The 19,432-nt window shown below is 39.3% G+C and overlaps 1 protein-coding gene across 1 annotated transcript in view; it reads left to right on the forward strand.

Moving 5' to 3' along the window:
* The window catches only part of GABRB1 (gamma-aminobutyric acid type A receptor subunit beta1), a 473,078-nt gene that overhangs the window by 410,536 nt on the left and 43,110 nt on the right, over window positions 1-19,432 (forward strand). The gene's annotated exons all lie outside the window — the stretch shown is intronic.

The raw sequence follows: 19,432 nt of genomic DNA on the forward strand, positions 1-19,432 counted from the left end.
AACATCTCATGACAATGTCTGCTGGGCTCCAAGCATTTCCAAACATCCATGTCTCTGTTCTCTGAAGCAACTGTTCTCCAAGAATCTATACCTGCTCTCTCTGCTGACTCTAAGGTTTCTGTCATTTCTATTGGCTCTGAGGCTTCTTTCCTTTCTGACTCTCTCCAAAATGTGTCCACTATTAAAGAATTCCATTAAATCCAGACCCAGATGGAATGGGTGGAGTCACATGTCCATCTAATTAGAGGTCACACCTACAATTAGGTGTGTCACATCTCTGTGAAGATAATCTAATCAAAAGTCTCCAACCTACAGTATTGGATTAGGATTAAAATAAATGGTTGCTCCTACAAGATTGGATCAGGATTAAAACATGATTTTTCTGGGGCACATAATACTTTCAAACTGGCGCACAATGCTTTCCCTAAAACCCTCTTCATGGATTTTTCTTTCCAAATTATCTCTTTGCTGTCCTACATGATGACTGTTTGAGATCCCACCCTGTCTTCAGCCTTAATATCTACAGTATTCATTTTGCCTTGTGGCTGTGTATTGTATATTAGTTAAGGCAAAATTAGATTGTTAAAATAGCTAAGCCCCACAATTCATTGGCTGAAACAAGAAAGTTGGTTCTCTCTTGAAAAATACTCCAGAGGTGGTAGTGGTTCAGGGTAAGTGGCTCTGTTCCACAAGGATATCCAGAGACCCAGATTCCTTCTATCTTTGCACCATACCATGCCTAGGCAGTTGTTTTTGTCTACATGGTCAAAGCTGGCTGACCATATGAACATTCTAGCTCATAGGGAGTCAGAGATGAGGAAGTGGAGGGCAAGTTGTTTCTTTTTTTTTTCTAACATTTTGTTTAAAATTGTGAAATGTTACATATATACAAAAAAGCAATAAATTTCAAAGTACATTTTAGTAAGTAGTTTGGAACAGATTTTAAAGTTTAGTATGGGTTATAGTTCCACAATTTTTCATTTTGTTTTCTAGCTGCTGCAAGACACTGGAGACCAACAGAAATATCAATAAAAGATTCAACAGTCACAGTCATTTGTCAAATCCTACCCTCTCGGTTATATGCCTCCTCCTCTTTAAATAACGTATATGCATAAAAGCAATAAATTTCAAAGTACATAGCAACAATTAGTTGTAGGAAAAATATCAGAGTTTGGTATGGGTTGCAATTCCACAATTTTAGGTTTTTATTTCTAGCTGCTCTAAGGTACTGGAGAGTAAAAGAAATATCAGTGTAATGATTCAGCAGTCATACCCACTTGTTCAACCCAATATTCTCTGTATAACTCCATCATCAACTGTGAATTTTCTCCCACTCTTTAGGGGTATTTGGACTATGGCAATTCTAAATTTCTCTTTGGAAGGGGCTGTCAGTAATATGGGATGGGGGATGGAACTAGTTAATGTCCTGAAAAGACTGGCCCCTCTGCATTTCAAGACTTATCTGGTCTAGGGACCTATCTGAAAGTTGTAGGTTTCTGGAAAGTTACCTAGTGCCTGGAACCTTTGTAGAATCTTATATAATGCCCTAAGTATTCTTTAGGATTGGGAAGACCTCTCATTTGATTGTGGTTTGGCAAGTTATGATAGGTAGCAATGTCTAACTGAAGTTTATTTAAAAGTGACCTCCAGAGTAGCCTCTCAACTCTATTTGAACTGTCTCAGCCACAGATACCTTAATTGCTACACTTATTTTCCCCCTATTGGTCATGATGGCATGGTTGATCTCACGGTTGCCAAGGCCAGGCGCATCTCTGGGGATCATCTCCCATGCTGCCAGGGAGACTTTCATCCCTGGATGTCATGTCCCACATATGGGGGAGAGCAATGGTTTCATTTGCAGGATTCAGCTTAGAGAGAAAGAGGCACATCTGAGGTCCTCTGGAGGTGACTCTTACACATACCTATAGGTAGGCTAAGCTTCTCTGCTACATACATAAGCATCACAAGAGCAAGCCTCAAGATCAGGGACTTGACCTACTGATTTGGGTGTCCCTAATATTTGGCACAGTATCTGGAGTTTCCCTACTGGTAAATTTTAATAGTTCCATATTTTTTCTCCCATCCTTCAAGGGATTTTGCCAATACTTTTACTTTTTAATTTATTTTTTTATTGTGTAGCATATACAAATCAAAGAAAGAAAAAATTGATAGTTTTCAAAGCACTCTTCAACAAGTGGTTCCAGGACAAATTCCAGACTTCGTCATGGGCTACCGTACCATAATCTAAGATTTTTCCTGCTCCAGAAGATTGTAGGCTAGAAGGAATAAATATCTTTTATCATCACAATGGACTTTTTTTTTTCTTTTTTGTGAAAAATAACATATACACAAAAAGCTATAAATTTCAAAGGACAGCGCAACAATTCGGTATAGATCAGATTTCAGAGTTTGATATGTTACAATTCCACAATTTTAGGTTTTTACTTCCAGCTGCTCTAAGATATTGGAGACTAAAAGAAATATTAGTATAATGATTCACTAATCATACTTGTGTGTCAAACCTTACCTTCTCTGTATAACTTCACCATTATCTTTAATCTTTCTCCCACTCCTTAGGGGTATTTGGGCTATGGCAATTCTAAATTTTTCATGTTGGAAGGGACCATCAATAATATGAGGTAAGGAGATGGATGGAACTACCTGATGTTCTGAAGAGGCTGGCCTCTCTGCATTTCAAGATGTATCTGATCCAGGGACCCATCTGGAAGTTGCAGGTTTCTGAAAAGTTACCCTAGTACATTAAACCTTTGTAGAATCTTATATATTACCCTAGATGTTCTTTAGGACTGACTGGAATGGCTTTAGTTGGGGTTTGGCAAGTTATGATGTGTAACAATGTCTAGCTAAAACTTGGGTAAAAGTGACCTCCAGAGTAGCCTCTTGACTCTATTTGTACTCTCTCAGCCACTGATACCTTAATTGTTACACTTATTTTTCCCCTTTTGGTCAGGATGGAATTGTTGATCTCATGGTACCAGGACCAGACTCATCCCTGGGAGTTATCTCCCCTGTCACCAGAGAGACTTTCATCCCTGGGTGTCATGTCCCACATAGTTGGGAGGGCAATGATTTCACTTGCAGAGTTGGGCTTAGAGAGAGGCCACCTATGAGCAACAAAAGAGGTCCTCTAGAAGTAATTCTTAGGCATACCTATAGGTAGGCTAATCTTCTCCCCTGCATACATAAGTCTCACAAGAGCAAGCCTCAAGACCAAGGGCTTGGCCTATTGGTTTGGGTGTCCCTAATGTTTGAACCAATATCAGGGGTTTCTCTGGTGGTAAAGTTAAATAGTTCCACATTTTTTCTCCCATCCCTCAAGGGACTTCACAAATACTTTTTCATAGTCTGCTTAATATATTCTAGGATGTATCCAGGTATTACATTAAGCTATAGGATTAAATGTCCCATTCTTGTTCTAGGCTCACTATTTTTGATTGTTCAAATTAGCTATCCAGACAGGTTGAGTTAGATTATGTGCTACAAAAAATTTAGGTTCCAGACAAAATATATCTTTCTTCTTTTGGTCTCAAAGAGTAGGTGAAGTTCTAAAATATATAAAATGTCTTCCTTACCCCTGTGTTCTGAATTATCTTAATCCCGACTTGATCAGCTTCATTCTTTTCTCTAAATACCAGGTTATACATATATAAAACAGCCTCTCAAAATCCAGAAATAGTAATCACCACTCCAGACTAAATGTTACTGCTATAAGAGCTTACAATCTAGTCCCCTGTTTTCTTATAAGCATTTTCTAAAGGAGACCATACAGTAATTGCTCTCTTGTTTCTGGCTTATTTTGCCTTACCAAATCTCCCACAGGTTCATTACAAGGTTGCATGCCTTGCAAGTTCATTACTTTTTGTAGAAGTACAATGTTCAATCATATGTATACACTATCATTCACCAATCTACTTCTCAGTCAATGCATCCTTCAGCCACCTGCATACATAGACATCATGTATAATGCCCAAAGTCTCCAGTCCATCAACACTCTCTATTTTAGATAATTTAATTGTTCCAAAGAGAAAGATAAGCAATAAATACATTCTCACCAAAATAGGAAATCTAAACCTCCCCTTAAACTCTTGTCCCTCCACCCATTATTTACCCCTGGTATTGCTGTGGTACTGCTGTTTTCCTGTTAAACATACCTATAGCATGCAACAGCAGTTTTTCCCCTGTACTCTGAACTTACACACTCTTGTACAAGAATCACACCTTTGAAGTTGTTCATGCAAGAACTTATTTATAATTGTAGTGTTAATCAATGGGACACATAGGTCCATACAACCCCTTTCAGTGATGTTCACATCAATATGGTAATATTACTTATAGACCCACTAGTGTCCCACCTTCACTTCTGTCTATTCCCTTACATTTGGGTTCAACCCCATTAGCTAACCATTCACCCATCTCTAGCTTCTATGTATCTCTGAGTCCCCTATATTCTGTAATATAAGCCTACGATTTTACATTTACCATGATCATAAAAGTGAAGCCATGCAGTAACTGTCCTTTTGTGTCTGGCTTATTTTACAGCTCTATGTCCTCAAGGTTCATCCATCTTGTCATGTGCTTCTGGATGTATTTTCGTTGTACTGCTGCATAATATTCCATCATATGTATATACATTTTGATAATGCACTCATGTGTTGATGGATATTTGGATTGTATCCATCTGTTGGGGACTGTGAATAATTCTGCTATGTACATTGGTGTGCAAATGTCAGTTTGTGCCACTACTTTCAGCTTTTCTGGATATATACCAAGTAGTGTTAGTGCCAGGTCATAGGGCAACTCGATATTTAGTTTTCTAAAGGATCGCCAAATGTCTTCCATAGTGGCTGTACCATTAAACATTCCCACCAGCAGTGCATAAGTGTCCCAATTTCCTCACATCCTGTCCAACATTTATAGTTTCCTGTTTGTTTAATAGCAGCCATTCTTATAGGTGTGAGGTGGTGTCTCATTGTAGTCTTGATCTGCATTTCCCTTAGAGCTAATGAAAATGAGCATCACTTCATGTGCTTTTGAGCCATCTGTATTTCCTCTTCAGAAAAAAATGCCTATTCCTATCTTTAGCCCATTTTATAATTGGGGTGTTTGTTCTTTGGCTGTTGAGTTGTATGATTTCTTTATGTAACAGGATATCAAACTTTTGTCTGACATGTGATTTCCACATATTTTCTCCCATTGAGTTGACTGCCTCTTCACCTTTTGGACAAAGACTTTTTTGAGGTGCAGAAGCATTTGATTTTAATGAGTTCCCATTTGTTTATTTTTTCTTTTGTTGCTTGTGCTTTCAGAGTAAAGTTTAGGAAGCTACCACCTATTACTAAGTCTTTAAGATGTTTCCCTGCATTTTCTTCAAGAAGCTTTATGGTACTAGTTCTTATATTTAGGTATTTGATCCACTTTGAATTTTTCTATAGGGTGTGAGGTAGGGGTCCTCTTTCATTCTTTTAGCTATTGATATCCAGTTCTCCATGCCCACTTATTGAAAAGATTGTTTTGTCCCAGTTCAGTAGATTTGGGGGCCCTGTTAAAAAAAAAAGTTGACCATAGATTTGGTAGTCTCTTTCTGTACTCTCAATTCAATTCCATTGGTAAATACTTCTATCTTTGTGCCAGTACATGCTGTTTTGACCACTGTGGCTTTACAATAAGTTTTAAAATCAGGAAGTGTTAGTCCTCCCACTTCATTCTTCTTTTTTTAGGATGCTTTTAGCTATTTGGGATCTCTTTTCCTACCAGATGAATTTGGCAGCTAGCTTTTCCAAGTCCTCAAAGTACTTCATTGAATCTGTAGAGCAGTTTGGGGAGAATTGACATCTTAACTATTTTAAACCTTCCTATCCATGAGCAGGGAATGTCTTTCCACCTATTTAGAGCATCTTTGATTTTTTTTATCATTGTTATGTAGTTTTCTGTATACAAGTCCTTTATGTCCTTAGCTAAGTTCATTCCTAAGTTCTTGATTCTTCTAGTTGCTATTTTGAATGGAATTTTTTCCTTAACTGACTCCTAAGTTAGGTCATTGCTTGTGTATAGAAACATTGCTGATTTTTGCACATTAATTTTATATCCTGCCACCTTACTGAATTTGTTTATTAGTTCAGGTAACTTTGTTGTAGACATCTCAGGATTTTCCAAGTATTGTATCATGTTGTCTGCAAATAATGAAAGTTTTACTTCCTCCTTTACAATTTGGATGCCTTTTATTTCTTTTTCCTGTCTGATTACTCTAGCTAGAACTTCTAGTACAATGTTGAATAAAAGTGGTGACAGAGGGCATCCTTGTTTCATTCCCAATCTTAGGGGGAAAGTTTCAGCCTCTCTCTATTGAGTATGATGCTGGCTATTGGTTTTTCATGTGTGCCCTTTGTCATATTAAGGAAGTTACCTTTGATTCCTATCTTTTGAAGGGTTTTTATCAGAAAAGGATGTTGAATTTTGTCAAATGTTTTTTTCAGCATCAATCGAGATGATCATGGGATTTTTCCCTTTCAATTTGTTAATGTGCTGTATTATGTTAATTGATTTTTTTATGTTGAACCATCTTGCACTGCTGGTATAAACCCCACTTAGTCATGGTGTATAATTCTTTCAATGTGTTGTTGGAATCAATTTGCTAGTATTTTGTTGAGAATTTTTGCATCTATGTTCATTAGGGATATTGGCCTATAGTTTTCCTTTCTTATAGCATCTTTATCCAGTTTTTGTATTAAAGCTTCATAAAATGAGTTAGGTAGTATTCCTTTTTCCTCAGTTTTTTGGAAAAGTTTGAGCAGGACTGGTATTAGTTCTTTTTCAAGTGTTTGATAAAATTTCCCTGTGAAGCCATCTGGCCCTGGGCTTTTCTTCATAGGTAGATTTTTGATAACTGATTGAATCTCTTTGCTTGTGATTGGTTTGTTGAGATCTTCTATTTCTTCTTGAGTCAGTGTAGCTTGTTTATGTGCTTCCAGAAATTTGCCTATTTCATCTAAGTTGTCTAGTTTGTTGGCATATAGTTGTTCATAGTATCGTCTTATGATTTCTTTGATTCTTCAGCATCTTTGGTAATGCACTCTTTCTCATTTCTGATTTTTCTGTTTGCATTCTCTCTCTTTTTTCCTTGTCAGCCTTGCTAATGGCCCTCAATTTATTGATTTGCTCGAAGAACCACTTTTGGTTTTATTGATTCTTCCTATTCTTCTTCTGTTCTCCCAGTCACTTAACTCTGCTTTAATCTTTGTTATTTCTCTTCTTCTATTTGCTTTTGAGTTAGTTTGCTCTTCTTTCCAAGTTCCTCCAGGTGAGCAGTTACATCCTCAATGTTTGCTCTTTCTTCTTTTTTAATATAGGCATTTTAAGGCAATACATTTCCCTATCAGCACAGCCTTTGCCACATTCCATAAATTGTGATATGTTTTATTCTTGTTTTTATTCATCTCCAGATAGCTACTGATATCTCTAGCAATTTCTTCTCTGACCCACTGATTGTTTAAGACTGTGTAATTTTTTTTTTTTTTTTTTTTTTTTAAAGGAAAGACAGAGAGAAGGAAGGAAGGATAGAAGGAAGGAAGGAAGGAAGAAAGGGAAACATTTTTAAGCATTTTCTTGTTTTATTGTATTCTGTTTCTCCATTTTTGTTACATGGGCTGGGGCCGGGAATCGAACCGAGGTCCTCCGGCATAGCAGGCAAGCACTTTGCCCGCTGAGCCACCGCGGCCCGCCCTAAGACTGTGTAATTTAATTTCTATATATTTCTATAATTTCTCATTCTTTGGTGGTTATTGATATCCAACCTCATTCCATAGTGATCAGAGAAAGTGCTTTGAATAATTTCAATGTTTTTAAATTTATAAAGACCTGTTTTGTGCCCCAGCATATGATCTATTCTGGAGATTGGTCCATGAGCACTAGAGAAGACTATATATACCCTAGTATTTTGGGGTGTAATGACCTATATTAATCTGAATAAGATCTGTTACATCTTATTCATTCATCAAGTTGTTGAACTTCTCTATTTCCTTATTGATCCTCTGTCTGGTTGTTCTAGCTATAGAGGAGAGTTGTGTATTGAAATCTCTTACTATTATTGTTGAAACATCTATCGCCTCCTTCAGTTTTGCCAATATCTGCCTCATGTACTTTGGAGCTCCTTAACTAGAAGCAAAAACATTTATAATTGTTAATTCTTCTTGATGAATTGTCCTTTTTACTAATATATAGTGTCCTTCTCAGTCTCTTATGATGTCTTTACATTTAAAGTCTATTTTATCTGATATTAGTATAGCTAGTCCCGCTTTCTTTTGGTTACAACTTGCATGGAACATCTTTTTCCATCCTTTTACTTTCGATCAATTTGTTTCCTTGTATCTAAGATGAGTCTCTTGTAAGCAGTATATAGCTGGATTATATTTCTTAATCCATTCTGCCAATCTGTATCTTTTAATTGGTACATTTAGTCTGTTAACATTCAAAGTTATTACTGAAAATGTGTTTCTTGAATCCACTATCTTATCCTTTGAATTTTATTTGTCAGAGCTATATATTCTTTTCTCTCTTTTTCTTTTTATCTTTTAAGTTACCCTTGCTGGTACTCTTCAATTCTGTGCTCTCCTCCAGACCTCACTCTCCTGTCTTTTTTTTTCAACTGGTAGAACTCCTTTTAGTATTTCTTGCAGGGTCAGTTTCTTGTTAATAGATTCTTTCAGGATTTGTTTGTCTGTGAAATTTTAATCTTTCCGTCAGTTTTTAAGGATAATCTGGCTGGTTACAGAATTCTTTGCTGGAAGTCTTTCTCTTTCAGGATCTTAAATATATTATGCCACTGCCTTCTCACCTCCCTAGTGCCAGTTGAGTAGTCTGAACTCAGTCTTATGTAATTTCCCTTGTATGTAGTAGATTGTTTATCTCTTGCTACTTTCAGTATTTTCTGCTCTCTTCAACATTTTACAGACTGATTAGGATGTGCTTTGGGAAAGGCCTATTTGGATTTATTCTATTTGGAGTTCACTGGGCCTCTTTGATTTGCATATTTATGTGCTTTATAAGGGTGGGAAAGTTTTCCCCCATTATATCCTCAACTAATCTTCCTAGCCCTTTACTCTTCTATTCTCCTTTTGGTACACCAGTGATTCTTATATTTGTGTGCTTTGCTTTGTCCCTCATTTCCCTGAGATCCAATTAAAATTTTTTCATCTTTTTTGCCATTTTCTGTTTTGAGTGTTCCAAATCAGTTGTCCTGTCCTCTAGTTCACTTATTCTTTTTTCTGCCTCTTCAAATATGCTGTTGTGTGTCTCTGGTATATTTTTGATTTGGTCTACAGCAGCTTTAATCTCTGTGATATCTGGTATTTTTCTGTTCATTCTTTCAAATTCCCCTTTAGTCTCTTTTAGTGTCTTCTTGATCTCCTTTATGTCATTAGCCATCCCACTGATTTTATTTAGTAGAGTTATATGAATGTCTTTGATTATTGGTTCCAAAGTCTGTTTATCCTCTGGCATTTTAATTTGGTCATTAGGTTGGGCTATATCTGTCTGCATCAAGATATGCTTAGTGATTTTCTGTTTCTTCGAGGTATGTAAGTATCTTCATAGGTTAATTTCCTTCAGTAGTCTAAAAGCCTTGTATTTATGGGATAGATATGGAGCATAATGCAGGACATGGGGCAGGGCACAACAGTGTGGTGATGCATTGCAATGCAGATATAGGCACAGGTTGGGGATGCTACGCTGGTGCCTGTGAGCATGGGGTGCATGTTGCCGGGTTTTGGAGGGATGGTACAGGAGCCGAGGGTATGGGGTGCAGCTCAGGCAGTCCTTGAACTACAGGAGCAGGGTACAGCAGGGGGACACAGAGGCAGAGCTCAGGGTATAGGGTAGGTGGCACAGAAGTCGGGGCATGGGGGGTGCAAGGTGAGGGTGTGTCCTTGCACAGGGGGAGGGGTCCAGAGGGCCCTGGATGTGGATGTGGGAGTGGGGCGGCACAGGTTAGTGGGATTGTGGGATAGAGGGTGGCATTGGGTGGGCAGTGCCCAGTGCAGGTGTGCTGGTATGGAGCAAGTTGGAGCAGATGTGCCCTCATGTGTAGGAAGGGTCCTATGTAACACAGATTTGCCTGTGAGGATCTGCCAAGCATAGGAGTAGGGTGCTTGTGCCAGTGGGATGGGGCAAGTGTGCAAGTTTATAGGGCAGGGGAGTGGGGTGCAGAGGTCAAGTCAGTGCATGAATGTACGGGCACCCAGAGGCAGTGAAGATATGGCTGTGCAGGTGTGCAGGTCTGGGGGATGGGGCCATTGTGTGCACTGGCCCAGGGGGTGGGGCCCTTACGTGCGCCTGTGCAGAGCTTAGGGACAGCAAGCCAGAGTTGCTTCTTTGTGGGTTGGAGGTAAGTGCGGCCCAGCTGCGAAGATTAGCAACTACCCAGAGCTGGGGCACATGATTGGGGGCTGTACAGCTGCACCGATCTGGGAGGGCCGTAAACTGATGTATATGTGCATAGAGTAGGTGGGGGGGGGAGGGTTGCACGACTGTATGGGCTGGGAGTGGGTGTAGCCTTTGCATGCACTGGCAATGGCCTGCAGGGGGCAGGGAGGGGGAGGGAGGTCTCAGGAGGGGTGGGGCTAAACTGCGCTTGCAAGGGAGAGGTGGGTTGGGCTGGGTAGGCAGGCATGTGCTTGGGGTAGGGGTGTGGGGTGGGTATGCATGGGGAGGATGTGTGGTGGGCCAGGGGGGCACTTGGAGTGGGGGGGTTGGTGGGAGGGAAATGGCATTGAAGGGGTTCAGGTGCATGGGATTTGGGGTGAGTCACAGGGCTGCGCCTACGCTTGGAACACAGCTTGCTTACTTCCTAGTCCCTGTTTCCCTGTCTGTGCACTCCTAAGGGCTCCAGGCTTCCATGTTAGCCTGTTTGCACTAGATGGAGGGTCTCCAGTTCTCTGCTTCTCAGTTCCTCAGCCTTTGCAACTAAGGGTTCCCTATGTGGTGTAGAAGACCCTCCCAGTAACTGAGTAGTTACTGGACTTGGAATACCCATTCCGGGAACACAGAGCCGACCTCCGTAGGGCCCATACATAATCATGACTGACAACCTTAGGGTTCCATAATGCCCTAGTTATGAAAAGACATTTACCTGGTGTGGCAGAGACTAATAATTTCTCTCCTTACTCCAGAATTCATTATCTCCTTTTTTCTTTTGAGGAACAGATGCTTCCCAGGTATTCACAGGTCATAGCTAGCTGCCCAGCTAGCTACCTTGCAGCTATGTGTGATCATATGATAAAGTTATTACTTTAAAGTTATTTATAATTCTTAGACTATAATTCTTAGACTACCTTGCAGCTATGTGTGATCATATGATAAAGTTATTACTCATGAAATGTGAATATGTAATGTGAACAGATAGTTATTACTCATGAAATGTGAAAAAGTTGTCATAACTTTTTATGATAAAGTTATTCCTCATGAATTGTGAACAATTACCTTAAAAGGAAATAACTTGAAGAGTTCCGGGAAGAGAACAGAGTAGGATAGGTCAAGTTCACACCTACTCCAAGGAACAGCCAGAGAAGGGATGGAAAAGCCAATGAAACTGCAATTCCAGGGCGTAACTGACCTGGGAGGATAAACATTTTTAGCCTACAATGCACAGGACAGCCCCTCACAACAAAGAATTATCTGGACCAAAATGTAATTGTGCCAACATTGAGGAACTCTGCTAGAAGCTAATTCGATTCCTCCCTGAAGTCTTACAAAGAGCCAGAACCAGGCACCAAGCACCAGAGGTTCTTATGGTTGGCATCAGATCTTTTACCCAAAGGCTTTGAAAAGGATCTCCCACGCTGTGACCTGCTTCTCCTAACTGCTTGTTGCTTCAAACCCTTAGCCTAGGTTCATAGAAAAGCTAATAATAGTAATCTATGAATACTGACATTCTTCAAATTGTCTTTTTAGGTAAAGTAAAATGTTGTTATCTTTGAGGGAATATCAACATTGTTCTCTATACTAACAAAGAAAGAATTAAGGCAATTATCTCAGTGGGAAGGTTGTGGTACTGGGGACTGAGTTCTCGACCTTATTCTGCCATGAACTAGCTGCATGATTTTGAGCAAATCAGGGATCTTCTGAGCTTTCAGTAAAACGAGGAGATCAGACTCCTTTAGTTACTAAATTATTCTTATTGGAGTCTAGTCTCCAGTTACCACAATTACCTCTTCCTTTTTCTTTCTTTTCTGTTTACACACCTACACACACAACACACACACAGACATACATATTCCCCTATTTCCACAAAATAGATAGTTTCCTTAGTTAAGTTTATACTTGCTAGACTTAACTTTATAGCAGTTTGCATCAACAGTTATTAAGTCAACAGGTAAATCTATCCATATCTTCATCTAATCCTTTCTTCTAATTTCAAAGTTGCCATCCATCAACTTAATTGTGTGAACTTAGCCAAGTCTTTTCATCTTTCTATGCCTTAGTTTCCACTTGGCAAAATGAGAGAGTTAATTTCTAAATTTCCTTCCAGTTCTGATATCTTTGTCTAACCAGAGACTCATCAGGCCTAACCTTGCACCCTCCTAAACCTGTGATAATTGTTGCCATGGAAATATAATAACACTCACTGAGGGAATACATTAGCATTCCACAAAATGGCAGTGGGGAAAATGCTTATCTTTCATAATTTCAAGAATAGTGACTGAGCATGAACAAGAAAAGCTGGTTATTTTTTGTTTTTTATCTTTACAATCTTTGCTTTCCACTTTGTATTCTATTTTATAAATTCAAGAAACAAAGAGAAAAGCAAATTTATGTATAGACATATTATATAGTTATTTCTCTTCAAATCCCTGAGTAACTCTCCCAAACCTGACACATTATTAAAAAAATTATTTTAGTCCTTAAGCTTCTTAAATTCTCTTAAATTGCTCTTAAATATTCTTTGGAATTTGGTAAGTAAATCTTTATTCACCCCAGCAATTCACCTTTAGTTTAAGGATAAAGTATGTGAGGCTTTAGTCTACACTCAGAATAATGATCAAATGGAGTTTCAACTGGCTAAAATTAGAGTTTATTATAAAAGAAGTCTTAAGTATTTATGACTGTCAGATTCCTGGTAGATTGCTGTGACATGCAGGTGCATTTCATGCTCCAATTTAGATAAACATCTGAAACATTAAAGACAAGACATTGCTCAGCTAGTTGTGTTTCCAGGGTCTACTTTCTATTAGAAGCAAGAAGTTGCCTCTAAATTGGGGGGATTGACTTCCCAAGGATACCATCAAGCTTTTCATAAGGGGATCATAATTAGTGGGTGGGAAGGAAGTCTCAGGCATTCGCCTAAGGAGTGAACAAAACTTACTTCCAAATTCTGTTACTGGCCAGAATTAGTTACGTGGCCCTACCTAATTGCAAGGAGGCTGGGAAAAGTAGTCTTCTGTGTGTCCGGGAAGCAGAAGCCAATACTGGTAATACCTCTCACAGTAGGTGAGGAAGGAGAAATACTCCAGGTTGTCTCCCATGGGTGAACGGAATGAGTGAGGAGGTGAATGACAGTGACATAGAGTGGGACTGAGAGTTCCAAAATCGGGAGCAAGTGTCTGGGAGATGAGATGATGAGTCCCATTTTGAACTTTTTAAATTTTACATGATAATGGAATTTTCACTTGAAGATAGCAGGTAAATTGTTGGAAATTTTTAGGTCTAAAGCACAAAGGAGCGACATCTGGGAGATAAATTGGGGAGTTATCATCAGGCGTCTGAGAAGAGTGAGATATTCCCCACAGAATTTTGATTTGGGAGAAGACCCCACATTGAGGACAGGAAACTGTCAATTATAGACAGGGACAGAACCCAGAACTGTCATTTCAAAAAAGTGAAAGGTGAGACTTTCTGAGAGGAAATGATCATCAGCAGCAAACTAGGGAAAGGGGGCCGAGTTGATCTGGCAATTAGGAAGCCACTGATCCTCTCAACAGAAAGAGATTCATGGGAGGAGTGAAGACATACACAGGCTGACCTGATGTGAGCAATGAGCAGGAGATGCGGGAATGGGGAAGTCGAATACAGAGGATTTGTATCCCTATCCCCTTCCTCAACACACAGAACTCATTCAGCCAACGAATGGTGAGTTCACAGCGTGAACAAGACAGAAAAGCTTCCTGCTCTGGAAAAGTGGACGAGTCTTCTGCATTGCTGTAATATTTTGTACCATCTTTTATTTTAGCAGTTTCCATACAGCATTGTACTTACTCATTTCTCCATCTCCCTCATCAGGCAATGAGCTCTTTCATGGTGAAGATCTTACTGATCTGTTTATTCCAAAAGCCCATCTCAGTGCCCTGCTCTGTAGTCGGCATGCAATAAATGGTTTTCTAAATTAGATTATTTCCTCCTCCCAAAAGCTCCATGAGGTCTTTATGATTGACCCAATTTCAGAGAGGAGGGAGCTGAGACTCAGAGTGGCCACAACTTGCCTAAGGTCATAAATGGCAAATGGCAGAGCTGAGACCAGAACCAGCCCTTCAATTCTGTCTGTTTATGTCCATCACACCAGAACTGCTTTGCCATCTTTTCCTCCTGGGGTGATGATTCAAAATGACTTATGCATTTCTTTTCAAATGGCTCATTGTATTCAAGACTATAGATTAGCAACCTGAGATCTAGACTAGAACAATAGATTAAAACGAAATGGCAGACTCTAATAGTTCCTGAACCTATAATCTTGACTGAACTGGGTCACTGCAAACCATACTATACCAAATTTAAGCATAGGAAATTGCTGTCTTAAGTTCAAAAGCAGGTGAAAAAACACCTAGCATTTTTATATTGTTCAATTTACTAGGATGTTTGATAGTTCTCCCTATGGTGTGAAACCAAAAGTATGAATGAATTAGTCTGCAATTAGGCAGTACAGTGAAGAAGACAGATATTGGAAACAAACCAACTATGCCCAAAAAGGTTTGTGATCATCTTACTTAAATTTTCTAAGCCTAAATGTCTAATCTTTACAATGGATATAATTTCTCCCCAAATGACTGTTGTACTGATTGAAAGGTTTGGTCCTGTAATGATTGAATGATATCTGGTTCTATATCTGACCCATAAAAGGCACTAAATCAATGGCAGGTATAATTATGACTATAAAATAGCATGGATGCTTTCCATGTAGAATTTCTGTTTAATCACTAATGTTTATTTCCAGAGTTTATTTTACAGAAGGATTTCTAATTTTCTATATAAAGTCTTCATTTAGTAACTTCTTTGGGATTACTGACAATAGTGCACATTATTTACTTTGAAATTAAATGGTACACTGAATGGAGCACCTATCCAAGTGTCAGTGGACGGTTGCCTGCCAAGTGATAGCCTTTCATAAAAGGAAACCTCCAATAGTGAAGAATAGCCAAGCAGGGGTGTTCCAAGGATAAACATTTATATGGACTGACTGCTAAGCTCTAGAAAAGTATCCTAGCTGAAAACTCCCCCTCAAAATGAAAATTAATTATTAGTGGCTACCTCAAAAGCAATCTAGATAAGAGACAAGGGTTATCTTCACTTTCAGTGTCCTCTGATTAGCAGTTACAGGGATTAAATAAATTTTCTCTTAAAAATCTGAGAATATAGCATAAAAAGACTGTGAAAAAGGACACTTTTAGATCACTTTTCTTTAAAAATTTGTTTTAGTAACATGAACCTTTGGACATTAAGCAGCCATCTAAATAACTAAAAGGAGCAAAATGGAGATTCATTATGAGTAAAAAGCAGTTCTATCTATTCTTAAAGATCTAGTTATGTTGTTTCATTGTAGAATAGGAATTTAACTATCTCTTCTTTGAATACTAGAATTCTATGGGGAAAGGGTGTCCACCACTCATACTCAGTCTGTGTGTTCTTGTGCTGCCTCTAACTTCAGATGCAACTTGTCCTCTCTGGAGCCCAGCCCAGGCAAGGTCAGGTTCTCCTTCTGATGTTCACTGGATAGTTTGTGGGTGCTGACTCAGTGTCTGCTCAACTCGCTGGTATTAGTGAGGTGCCCAGGACTTAAGTAGATCTTTCATTTCTGGGAGGAACTGTCTATGCAACATTCTTCCTATGTAGTGACCCTGAGATTTCTTATAGGCATGCAGATTCTTTCCCAATGTTTTTCTGCAATAGGAACATTTATTGCAGTGAAATCTTCCCTCACTTTTATCAACCCACAGGAAACTCAAAGCAGTTGTTGCTGGCATCCCTTGGCCTCAACAGAGCATGCTGCCAGTTCTCCCACATGGTGGGATAAAAGAGTTTTTCCTACAAGGTACAAGTTCTTCTCATACCTGAGAACTTTAAAGAGACTGCCTATCATCCCATCACAAAACACAACTTAAAGGGGCAGAATCAGGCACAGGGTCACCCAAATTCACACCTGACTCTCCTGTTTCCTCTCTACTTCTCTTCCCCGACTTCTGGGACTTGATGTGTCCTTGACTTGCATATGTGTTGGTGGAGGCCAAGATGTAGAGACTTCTTCAGCAAGTTTGCATGTGTGGACATACTTCTATCACACTTTGAGGGTAGAAATATAATTGTCTGAACCTAAGAGCCAAGAAATAGCCATATTTGTTATTCAGGTTTACCAATCACTCTTTCCCCTACCCCTTCCCAAGTCGTATGTGACCACAATCTCATTGCTAGGCCAGGAATGGGGAGGATACCCTCAGATTTTAAGTGAAGAAATTCTATTTAAGTAGAAGAATCATTGAAAATCGAATCAATTTTATTTCAAAGTATTTTTCCACCAAAGTCTCCCCTTAGTAAACTCTGCATCCCACAAAGGGCAATTACTGGATGCACCATCACTTGATGCCTCACACAAGCTTTAAAAATGTATAAACTAATTCTCTATCAAAATCTATGCTTACAGATTACCCTGTCGGCTGCACATCCCCCACTACCACCCCAGCAGCATGCTGTCTTTGTTTGGCTTCCTATTTCTATGTACTGGAAGAAGTTCTTGCCTCCTTCCATTAAGGGTCACTATTACTTCCCCCAAGAGGGAGACTCCTTGCCCAAGCTCTCGGAACTCATGAACTCACCCCAATGAGTTTCAGATGAGAATTGTATAACTATAAAATCAGAAAGTAAGCAACTAGATTTGCTAAAGGGAGTCAGATTATATAGGCTGACACTTCAAACTAGCATCTCTAATCTAAAACACTATGGGTAAATTGACTGGGATACCTGTTTGACCAGATAGGTAATGGGGTCTTTCCTCCTTCTGACTTGAGGATGTGACTTGAATAGCTGTGTTTACCACACAGGTACAGTTTTTTCTTAAACTCAGTCTGAAATTAATTTGATTCACAAGCTAATAGGTTATGCACTCTAAGTAAGACCTTCAGACCTTCAGTTGTATCTTCATCCAGTTGGCCCAAACCCAGTCTTGACTTCTGAAAATTTGCATCATCTCCATACCCTAGTTTTCTCATGTGCATGGCATCAAGATGATCTAGCTCAGGGTTGGTAATCAACCCATTGTAATAAGATAAATTCCCTGAGAAGTTTTAGAAATCCCGAACAGTCCCTCTCATGTGCTGGGTAAGAATTTCAAAAGATATCTCCTGGAGTGGGCAAATACTTTAGTTTCTTTATTTTCAATAATCCAGTTTAATTTCAACTGTTAATCCTGCCACTTTACCTGGCACAAAAATATTAATCCAGTCACTTCTAGATGAACTCAGTTGAATTATAAAATTCATTTCAGGGTCATGTTCAAGATTGTCCCTCATTCTTTCTGCTCCCTCTAAGGTATGAAGGACTTAGGCAAAGTCCACCAACATGTCCATTTGAGGTAGCAGTGTCCACTTCTTGGTTTTAATACATCTCTGCCCATGCTAACATCTTTTGCAGAGGACTCATCTTATCTAAATCTCAGGCATGTCCTCCTCTGCTATAGCCTGCTGAAATTCAGTCATTACATATCCTCCCATCCACCTGGGCTCTGTGCTCTGAGCCTGATCTCCTTGTTCTTTCTGCTGCGGATGCCCTAATTCCCTGTAGACATGCCATCTGTATATTGCAACATGCATTTCTACATTTGGCCAGCTCTAGGTTCTATAAGAAACAAATTCCAAAATGTCAGTATCTTAACCAGTAAAAGTTTATTTTTCAATTACATACAAGTCCAATGAGAGAGTTCCAGGTCACTCTGCATGTACTTCCAGAGGCTTCTTTGGAGAATACCCAATAACTCAGGTCTCAAAGTTCTCTGCATTCAGTCAGAAGATCGGAAAGAGCCTGGGTGAATATAATCTGAGAGCTTTTCATGGGCCAGTCCAGAAATAAAGCAGATCACATCCACTCACACTTAACTGAAAGGGGTGGGAGTAGTGGAAGTGCAGTCCCAGCTGGGCAGTCATTGCTCTACACTATGGGAGAGGCACACAGATTTTTATGGCCATCTTCCCTTCTCTGCCTTGCCCTTTTCAAAATCCAGAAAAATTAACTGCTCTCTCTACACTGGAATGTGTTATATAAGCTTTACTTAGTGAACTAGTTTGCAGGCTTATCCAACTGGATCCATACATACAACCTTGCGGCTCTTCCATTTTGCATCCATATTGGGTGCAAGGCTTCCCTCTCCAGAGCTTGAAAGCTCCTCTGGGAAATATTACACCCACCTGGATCTAGTGGAAAGTCTATCACCATCTTGTCTTACCCTGGGAATGAGCCCCAAAGCAGAACACAGACACATACCAATATCTAACTTATCTCATTCCCCTTCCAATTCTCTCTCTACCCAAGTGATGGTATTTTTATTTGATGTGGATGAGAAGTAACATTGGAGAAAATTAGACATGCCAATCCCACATCTTCCTAAATCTTTCTGTTTGCCACCTTGTTTTCTGGATCTATTTCGTCAATAGAATAATTGAAGGGCTCAGGTCCCATTGTTGAATATAGTAGGTTGTTTATAGAGAAGAAGGAAATAATAAAACAGTTAATATCTCAAAATTAGGTCAAGTCTAGACACATGTGATTACTGAACAATTCTGCATCCTTTCCCAAAGGTCATATCTGCTTATAATGAGATCTAGGTAACATTATACACCACTTGTCACATCATCAACTGTTCTAGTTTGCTAGCTGCTGGAATCCAATATACCCGAAATGAAATGGCTTTTAAAAGGGGAAATTTACTAAGTTGCAAGGTTTACAGTTCTAAGGCTGAGAAAATGTCCCAATTAAAACAAGTCTATAGAAATGTCCAATCTAAGGGAAAGATACCTTGGTTCAAGAGGGCCGATGATGTTCATCATTTCTCTCTGAACTGGAAAGGCACATAGTAAACATGACAATGTTCTGCTGGCTTTCTCTCCCGGCTTCCTGCTTCATGGAGCTCCCTGGGGAGCGTGCTCCTTCTTTATCTCCAAAGGCC

This window comes from Tamandua tetradactyla, chromosome 19 (assembly GCF_023851605.1).
Source record: "Tamandua tetradactyla isolate mTamTet1 chromosome 19, mTamTet1.pri, whole genome shotgun sequence".
NCBI classification, from domain to species: domain Eukaryota; kingdom Metazoa; phylum Chordata; class Mammalia; order Pilosa; family Myrmecophagidae; genus Tamandua; species Tamandua tetradactyla.